Source organism: Lycium ferocissimum, chromosome 4 (assembly GCF_029784015.1).
Source record: "Lycium ferocissimum isolate CSIRO_LF1 chromosome 4, AGI_CSIRO_Lferr_CH_V1, whole genome shotgun sequence".
NCBI classification, from domain to species: Eukaryota; Viridiplantae; Streptophyta; class Magnoliopsida; order Solanales; family Solanaceae; genus Lycium; species Lycium ferocissimum.
In genome coordinates this window covers 38,290,675-38,300,160 of record NC_081345.1, presented here as the reverse complement: position 1 = coordinate 38,300,160, position 9,486 = coordinate 38,290,675, and the positions used below count along the sequence as shown (strand labels likewise).

The window sequence follows — 9,486 nt, the reverse complement described above, 5'->3', positions numbered from 1 at the left end:
TTTACATACCTTTTGCGCCTTTAACGTTCTCCAAAACTCAAATCTCTTTTCGTCCAAAATCTACAAATGGTCAAGTTTACCATAAGTTAGCCATAAGGCTTTTAGGCATTCATTTTGAACTAATACTTGTCTAACAAAATTTCGACAAAGACCTCCTCTATAAATATGACGCCCCGAGAATTTAACTCAGCTCAAATACCAATAACAACCAAACCAATAACATTAATCCACATCAAGAATCGCAAACTAACACGAATAGTCTTCCTTTTACATAAGTGACAACTTCCAACTAACTTTGCGTTTATAATTGAATATCCATATTTTCATACTCACTTACCCACCAACATCATCCCAACATCATTTAGAAGCATTTCATATGATTTTACATATCATTCGCAAAATATATAAATCTTCCACCGAAGCCATAACTCGTCCCAAAACTTCCATTCTTCGACGAACATATTCATAACAAATTGTCATCTCTCAAGTTCATTATCAACAATCATAACTAGTACGTAAACAATGCATTTCCATAGTTTCATCATAATCACATTAGAACACATATTCTCTTATAACGACATATAAGCCATTTTAATGCCAAACTTGAATTGTTAAACTTCCACTTACACTATAAAGATCGTAACGACGCAACTAACATATTAAACAAAATAAATTCAACATGTCTCCTCCTACTACACACCACACGGCCATAGGCCAATTTTCAACTTCACCACATTTTAATCCATCTTTCACTTCCAATACCAATTCTACAATGTCTACAATTATGACACAACATAAAATTCAACATAATTTCACTACACATTAAGCATACATACGGCCACCTACTTGCATTCACTTCCACCATACAAACTTCCATATTTCTATACTTTCAACTCATTTGCATACACCACAACACAAACTAACCTTCAAAACATAATTAGAGGAGGTGAATTCTTACCTTGTTCTTCAAACTTCTTCACTTCCTCAAGTTGTCCAAGCGACAAAGCCGAGGCTTATTCTTCCAAACCAACGATGCCACGTTGAAAAGGGACCTTGAATTGGTATGATTGTCACAAGAAAACAACTTGGAAATCAAGATGGAAAGACTTGGAATTATTTTTTTCTTCTTTCTCCTATTCGGCCGAGAGGCCTTTTTTTTGTTTTTGCTCTTGATTTTTCTTGTTGTTTCTTGAATTCTCTTGAATCTTGATCTCTCTTATAATAATTTAGTTGGTCACATGACATAGCACATGACCAACTCCGTAGGTGGTTACCATGCACGGCCACGCCACCCCTCTTTTGGGCCTTGTTTTCTCTCTTTTTTTTGGCCCAATTGATGACGGATCGCTTTTAGAAATTCACGGGCTAATTTACAAGATTCCAATTTTTGCCCTTAACCTTCCTTAATATTTCCGTCAATATTTCCTTCAACATCACATGCACATTAAGTAGAATCCAATTAGAGCCTTATTCCTTAACATTCCGAACTATTTCAAATTTTTTCCAAATACGTACGAAATGCGAGGTATAACAAAAAGTTTGTCCATAAATATGGCTGACCCGCCATAAACTTGCTAAGGAATTATCAAAGTTATGTTGGACCCGGCATAAACTTGTTAAGGAATTACCAAAGTTATGTCGGACCCGGCATACTTCTGCCAAGTTTGCCCATAAGGCAGAGTATGCGGTCCGCCTAACTTTGGTAATTCCCAACAAGTGTATGCCGGTCCCATACAAACGCGACCCAAATCTTGCGCTTGCAATTTTTTTTTTTTAATTTATGCTTGAGCGGGGAGTTCGAACCCGTAACCTCATGATTTTGCGTGAACGCTCGGGTTCTGCAACGCAAAGGGCAAAAATTAAAGACCGGCAACATACGAGGGCATAATTTAAAGAGACAAATGAAATGAAAAATTTAAAGACCACTCCAAAAGAAGGGCAATCCGCGCAAAAAAATGTTTTTTGATTTTTTCGCGAAACATAAGTTTATAGTTTCGCATCATAATATCCACAAATTATGCTGGATCCTTAAAGAACTTATGCCCTTTAAAGGAAAAAATTAAAGACCAACCCATTTGAAAGGCAAAAATTAAAGGCCAGCCCATTTGAAGGCCAAACCATGCAATTTCTTCAATCAGTTTGGCAGATTATAAGAAGACACAGAAATACCAAATACACAAATTGAAAAGAAAAAATTAATTGGCATATGAACTTCATTTCAAGGTCTCTTTCTTGAAGAAGCTTTTTCAATATAGTATTCTCACGTATGATGACATTGCGGAATTTGGTTTACAAATGGCGTCTCCATATGTGCCATTAATGTAAGCTTCTTAAGGTATAGAGACAACTCATCATCGCCATCTTTTCAGCGAGAGTGATGTTCAGAACTACTTTTTGGACTTATCTTCGAAGGATAAATCCTTTCCAATAATAAGCATATGGTAACTTAATCATCAAGTGCATATAGCGCTACTTTTGAAAAGGCAGAATACATCGACAACCCTTAAATTTGTTAGTAATTTTACTTAGACACTCGATTATGATATGTTTCAATTGAGCACCTGAACACATAACAAAATATCTCTATTAGACACTCTCAACTCAAATTCGGAAAAAAAAATTGGGCGAGTTCAAGCACCCATTACATAGATAAGTTAACATGTTATGCTCCACTTGGCTATGTGATCTAAATCAAACATCCAAAGTTAAGCCATGGGAAGTTGCCTATTTTGACTTGGACAGTGATAATAGCACAAATATAGAGTAAAGAATACTCTGAGGTAGTGTGATACCATGAGTGATTTTAGCAAAAAAAATGGTTATACTATTATCAGCTTTAATTTCAGGTCCGGCTATTAGAGAGGTCAACAATTAGTGTTGAATAACTCCCATAGAAGACAAGATAATAGTACTGATAAAAATGGGCAAGGGTACGATAGATTTTCATAAGCTGGCCAATAGATGTAAGAGAGAAATTTAGAATATGTTCGATGTTTCATTCATCATTCATCAAGATCTATGATATTATGTATATATCTCATGGACTCCTCAAAGACAAAACAAAAAACAAACAGTCCCATATAGGACTATTTGATGATCAACAGAGACAAATAGCAATCGGAAGAACTTTACATGAAATAATCAACCATAATTTGAATATTTCTTTCTTAAGATATTGACACTATACAGGCTGATAATTCATCTAAAAACTGTCAAAAAGACACACACATGTACACAAACTCTTCTCTCTCACTTAAAAAGAGAACTGTAGACAAGCTCTGATCTATGCACACTCATCATCTGTCAGCAAGCTCATTTCAATCAGTCCTCAAAGAGTAGTGCCTCGATCAAGAAAAAACTGAAATAAATTTAAGAGAATCTTAATTCACCTGTAACGTGATAAAACATATTAAATACCAGCAACGGTTAACATATTCTACCTGAAAAAACATCGAAAATGTAAAATAAAAAGATAGTACATAGGAAAAATTGGCAGAACTCGTCATCCGGATCTTGTTTTTTGAATAAAGAATTGAGAACTTTACTTACAAGTCTGTGACTGATCTCTCTCTTTGCCTATGGTGGAAATAAGTGGACCGTTTCTCAATTCGTGTCATTGATCTTGCACATCAGTCATACTATTTTTACTGTATCGTTTCAATTTTATGGCCGGTATGGTGGAAATAGAAGTATAACTTCACAGCGATAGTCATTTATTGCTGATGCAGCATCATCAAGATTCTCACCTTCAAAAAGCCATGGCTATTAATTTCATCAGTTAACCACCAATGGCCCTTTGCATGTGAATCTTGATGGTGCTACATCTGCAAACAACGACTGTAAGAGAAATATTTTTGGATCTATGTTTTATTAGTATGTGATTATATATGCGGATATATATATATATAGGGGCTGAAATCCAGGTACATATAGGAATCAATGGACCAAACTTAATTCTAGCTATATATGCCGTGCGGGTATCAAATAATTAGAATCTAATTTTCAGGGAACAAGAGGAAGCAGACAAAAACAAACTCTATTTGTTTAGAAAGAAAAATAGTGTATGCATCTAAAAGCAATGAATGAGGAAAAATTGACAGCTTAAAATATACATATTATAAAATTATCAGATGAAGACTACCAATTTCTTCTCATGGTATATCTTGTTCAAAGATTACGACATCTGTTGACTCCATTCCTTTTAAGATGATCGGCTACATAAACTATAAAAAAAAAAATCCATCAATAAAAAATTCAAGTAATTAAAACCTTTTTCAATTTTCAAGACTCAATAAAGTACAAAATTGCTCCTATCAGAAATATCTAGGACTTAGCGGTATGGGTATTATCGATGTATGTAAATTGTACACTTAATGAACTGTTACTGTGATAGAGAGAAAGAGAAGCAACGAATAGGAAATGGAGTAGGAAGCTCATAGAGATGGCAACTGTATCCGTAAGAAAAGAGATATATATAGATGACGCAGTGTCTGTTGAGTTTTCTGTATTGGCCCATGCTTTGCACAAACTGACTGTAAAGTCCTTGGGGGCCGTTTGGTTGCTCTTTAGAGTTATGACTTATGCAGGGTTTAGTTATTTATGTAGTAGTATTCAGGTGGCGTGAACCACACTACACTACGCCGGGGGCTTCATCCGAACCCCGCAAAACAAAAACACTGTTTTTATAAGGTTAAAATTATTTTTTATGTATATATAATAGATGTTGAACCCCCTTAGGCTTCTTCGTATGTTTACTTTTTTATATTTTGAACCCCTCGGCGGAAATCCTGGCTCCGCCACTAGTAGTATTAGTTATTTTATCTTCTACTCTCATAAAATAATATATAGATTCTTCATAACTTGTACATGTATTAGTTATGCGAGATTATAAACTTGTAACCGAACACCGTACATAAAAACTTAAAATACTACCAAACATATTACTAATTCAATACATGAATAATTCATTCTAACCAGCAACCAAACAACCCAGGTAATATAGGAGCAAACATTAAATTTTATAGGAGCAAACATTAAATTTACTGTTACAAAAATTATATATGCTTGCATACAATTACTCTTGCTTTATATTGGTCAATTAATATATATTTATTTCATTAAATTACTTAATTATAATAAAATTAATATAATTTAATACTTCGATGCTGAAAAGCTTTTTTCGCTTAGTGTTATTATTTTATTTTATTTTGTCTGTCTCAAAAAGAGTGCATCTTGTTATATTTAATAAGTTAAAAATTCAAATATTCTATTTTTCAACTTTAAAACTCTAAGATTCAAAAAATATTTTAATACATTATACACATTTTTAATATTTAAGACCACAAGATTCAATTTTTTTTTTTTCTCAAACTTTTTGTCCAATGGAGAGAGTGGTCTTCACAAGACTCCACCTGAATATGGCCCCATTTCCGTACACTCTATGCAGGCTTATTGTCCGTATTCCCATTTCATTCGTGGACCTCTATCTTTCTCACAATTCCTTTTCAATTTATTTATTTCTAACTTTTGGAGTCAAATTTAACAAAAAGAAAAAAGGAAGAAAATCCGCTCTTTTATTAGGCCAAAGCATTTGTCAAAGCGAATCTAAAGTCCATCCCTCTTTATATACGTGCAATTTGCATGATTTTAATTTTTGTCCCTCAAATTACTGATCTTTAATTTTGTCCTCACATAAAATTTTTGAATTTCGGGTTCGAACTCCCGTTTAGCCAAATTTTTTTTAAAAAAATCGCAAGGCAGAGTTTGACTACAAACTCTACCTTGTCACGCAGAGTCTCAAACTTTACCTTAAAGCAGAGTTTTGCCTTCAGGCATAAGGCAAAATGCTACCTTAAAGTAGAGGTTTGCATTAAGGAATTCAGCTGGAATTTTGCAAAACTCTGTCTTGCAAATTTTTTTTTTGAATTTAATTCGAACTCCAAACTTGCAGATTAAGCGAAGAGCGAAAATTAAAGGCAGCGTGCTTTGAAGGGCAATCCGCGCAAAAAAAACGTTTATATACATACCAATATAGGAGTACCATTTATCTAGCATATATTGACCACGTAAAACCAACTCTTACACTATCAGTGTATTTTTAATTTATACAGCACATCATCTGTCTTATTTTTAAATTATTTTGATGGTATAAAATATTTACACGATAAACATATAAAAGTTAAACTAATATATACACAATAAGAGCCTTTTGGTCCCAAGACTTGAAGTAGTTAAGAAAAAACCTCACCATTGATTTGGCGGAACTAGTTTGGTGAGGGCCTAAGGAGGGGGTTGTACAAATTACAAAGCACTCTCTCCATATGTATATGACTTTATTAGGAGTAGATGATATGCTTTGAAAGGTTATGAATTTAGTAGAGAATAGACTTCACATGGGATGTACGGGAGGACCTGCGGTTCTAATGCCTAAAGTCAAGTTTTACCATTGGGATGGTGTGGGTGACGAGTACTTGCAACGTCAGTATGGACCATAACTTATACGTCTTGTTTTTCCTTTTCTTTTCTTCATGAATTATTAATCAACATACAGCGACATGTTTCGTAATGGAGATAAGAGCACAAATCACTACATCCACTGTTTATCCAAGACATCTAGTATATATTAGCGGACTCAAGCAGTAGCAGAACCAGAAATTTATATAAGGGGTTTAATAATAACTAGAATATCACAGTAACATATTGACTTAAAGCAATTTTGATCCCTTTTACCACTATACTTAAAATTTTCTTCATATCAAGGGGGCCGGGATTGAACGATTGAACAACTCACATATAAACAAAAAGGATCATTTTTTACTCTATTTTGTACAATTTTTTTTTATGAAGAATGTTCGATTAAACCCCTTGACACTACTTAGTACCACCACTGGACTCAATACACATTGTATATTGATGTTTATACATAAATTATATGACATTCGTACAGGTCACAGAAAACGACTGACCGATTTTTAGCTAACAAATTTTTGAAGAAGAAGTACATATAACAGCTAAGTGAATTAAGCGCTATAATATAGCACAAATTTATACGGTATAAATACTTTTAAGATTCGACTATGACTTAATTCAATAAGCTGACAATGTATCATAATTTTTATAGTACAGTCTTTAATTACTGTATAAATATCTTCAACAATGTAGGTGTGGCTGCACCAACTGGCGAAAAGGCGAATTGGGTCCCCAGTTGGAGAATGGAGTCGGCCAAGCCACGTGAATAGTGAAGGGATTTATAAAGCAAGATTAAACAGTATGTGCCGACTTTTCATTTTGTCGCTACTACTTTTGCGAATCTCAGCGATACAGAAAAAATATACTCCTTTCGTTTTAAAATAAGCGTCGGTTTAATAAAAAATATATGTCCCCAAGTAAAATTATTTTAAAAATACAACACAAAAGTTAATAATTATTTTCCAAACTATATGCCAATATTAAATAATTACTACTTCATTTTAATAATACTCAATTCACAAGAAACATCTAATGAATAAGGATAAAATGAGTTAAAATAATAATTATTCTGGGACGGAGGGAGTACTATACATACACACTCAAATGTGCACACATAAAAAATTAATCAACCATCCTCAGACGTCTTAGATCAATGTATATAGATATGATTAGATTGTAATTTAAGATTTACAATGTGGCTCCTGGTCCAAGTCTCCAAGATTCTAATAAGTTTCTAACCCTCTAGTAATTTAATGGTGGTTGAATAAAAAATACACCCCGCTGAAACGGTCCAACGAACTCTACATAATAAAACAAAAGTATAAATCTACTTCTTTGTTTGTTTAGGATGGGCTCCTCTTCATTTTTTTATCATCTCCGTTCTTCAATTCTTACTTGGATAAGATAAATGTGTCATAGTTTAAAATTAATAGTTGATGTTTACTTTCTTCGTTCACTTTTACTTGTTCACAATGAATTTTGCACGCCTCTTATAAATAATAAACAAAGTGTATATTTAGCATAGTACACATATAAATTGATGTATAATATCAATGAATTTGAGAAATAATTTGAGAATGAGTAGTTAATGTTAATGGTAAAACATAAAAAAATAATCCATTTTCTTTTGATATGCTGCCAGAAAAAGTAAAAGTTTATTTCAAATGGTAAACAAGTAAATTAAAAGAAGAAAAATATTAACTAAATCAAGGTCCTAACTCCTAATCATAGCTAGAATAACAAATATTTCCATTTCAATTTAGGGCCTTTCCATTAATTCCTCCTTCTTTTTTCCCAGACTTAATTCGATAATTTCATCTCTTTTCTCCCCTCTTCGAATGAAGTTTACTTCTTTGCTTCCCTTTTTTTTTTTTTTTTTTTTTTTTTTTTGAACAACTGACAAGTCAATAAATGCCCACTCAAATTTTAATATGTAAAATTTAATTTTTTTTTTTTTTTTTTAGTTTTCTCCTAACATACGTACATTGATTTAATTGTCTCTTACTGAATCTAATGCTACTATGCATTAGACGGCTACTATTTCTCACGTTTCAATTTCTTTAGAGCTCCTATCAAAGTTGGCAATATTATTATATCAGAAATCTATAAGACGTACATATCTTTTTTTTTTCTTTTTTTTTGGTATGTCTATCCCATCCATCAGAAAGTAGAAAGAGATATTCAAAGTTTTTAATATATTAATGTGTGGGAATGGGCGGATCTATGTCGAGGGCTAGGGATGCCACGCCACCCGGACACTTCAGTAGAAATTTCGTGTATGTATGTGCACAGGGGCGGATCTATGTAGGACCGTGGGAGTGCCACGCCACCCGGACCACTCGGTTGAAACTTTGTGTATATATGTATATGTATAAGATATCTTATAAATATAACTCGGTGCCTCCCTAAGAACAAAGTAAGGCCGTGGTGCCAGTGGTTAAAAGCCATGTTTCCTTTCCCAGGGATGGCGGATCGATTCCCTGCTGCCACAATTTTAAAACATTTTTAGGAAACATATTCGTTGCTGTATGCATGGTGCGTAACAAATCTTTACTTAATCTTCTTTTGTATCATTTTTCTTCATTTTTATTTTAAGCATAAAATATCAGCAAATAGTTTTCTTCTTCCAACAAACCCTTCTCTTCTCCCAAATTTTCTCTCTCTTTTAATCAAAATTTTAATAATCTTTCCTCTGTTTAAAGCTTCTCTTCCGTTGTTGTTTCTTATATTTAATTTTTATTTAAATGATTTAACAAAATACAAGAGAAAAGGGTATGTTTAGTCTTGGTTCACGATAATTTAGAAAAGAAATCTTCTTTATGTTATAGGAGTAATCAATTATGCTTGTAAACTTGAGTTGATCAATATAATACTTGGAATAATATTGGCTATGTAAATCGAAAAGATAAATAACTCAAATCGAAACCCATAGTTGATCCAACCAGTGGCGGATTCAGGATTTTCACTCAGGGTGTTCGGAAAAATAATTGAACCTAAATATACACTGTAATATATGTT

General features: G+C 33.1%; 1 long non-coding RNA gene across 1 annotated transcript; it reads right to left on the bottom strand.

The window, feature by feature from the left end:
- Positions 1 to 3,005: 3,005 nt before the first annotated feature.
- Positions 3,006 to 4,533, bottom strand: LOC132054682 (uncharacterized). Its single transcript, XR_009414345.1, has 2 exons — positions 3,550 to 4,533; positions 3,006 to 3,389 (listed from the first exon to the last, which is right to left on the bottom strand). It is a non-coding gene; the product is annotated as an uncharacterized LOC132054682 (long non-coding RNA).
- Positions 4,534 to 9,486: the final 4,953 nt, after the last annotated feature.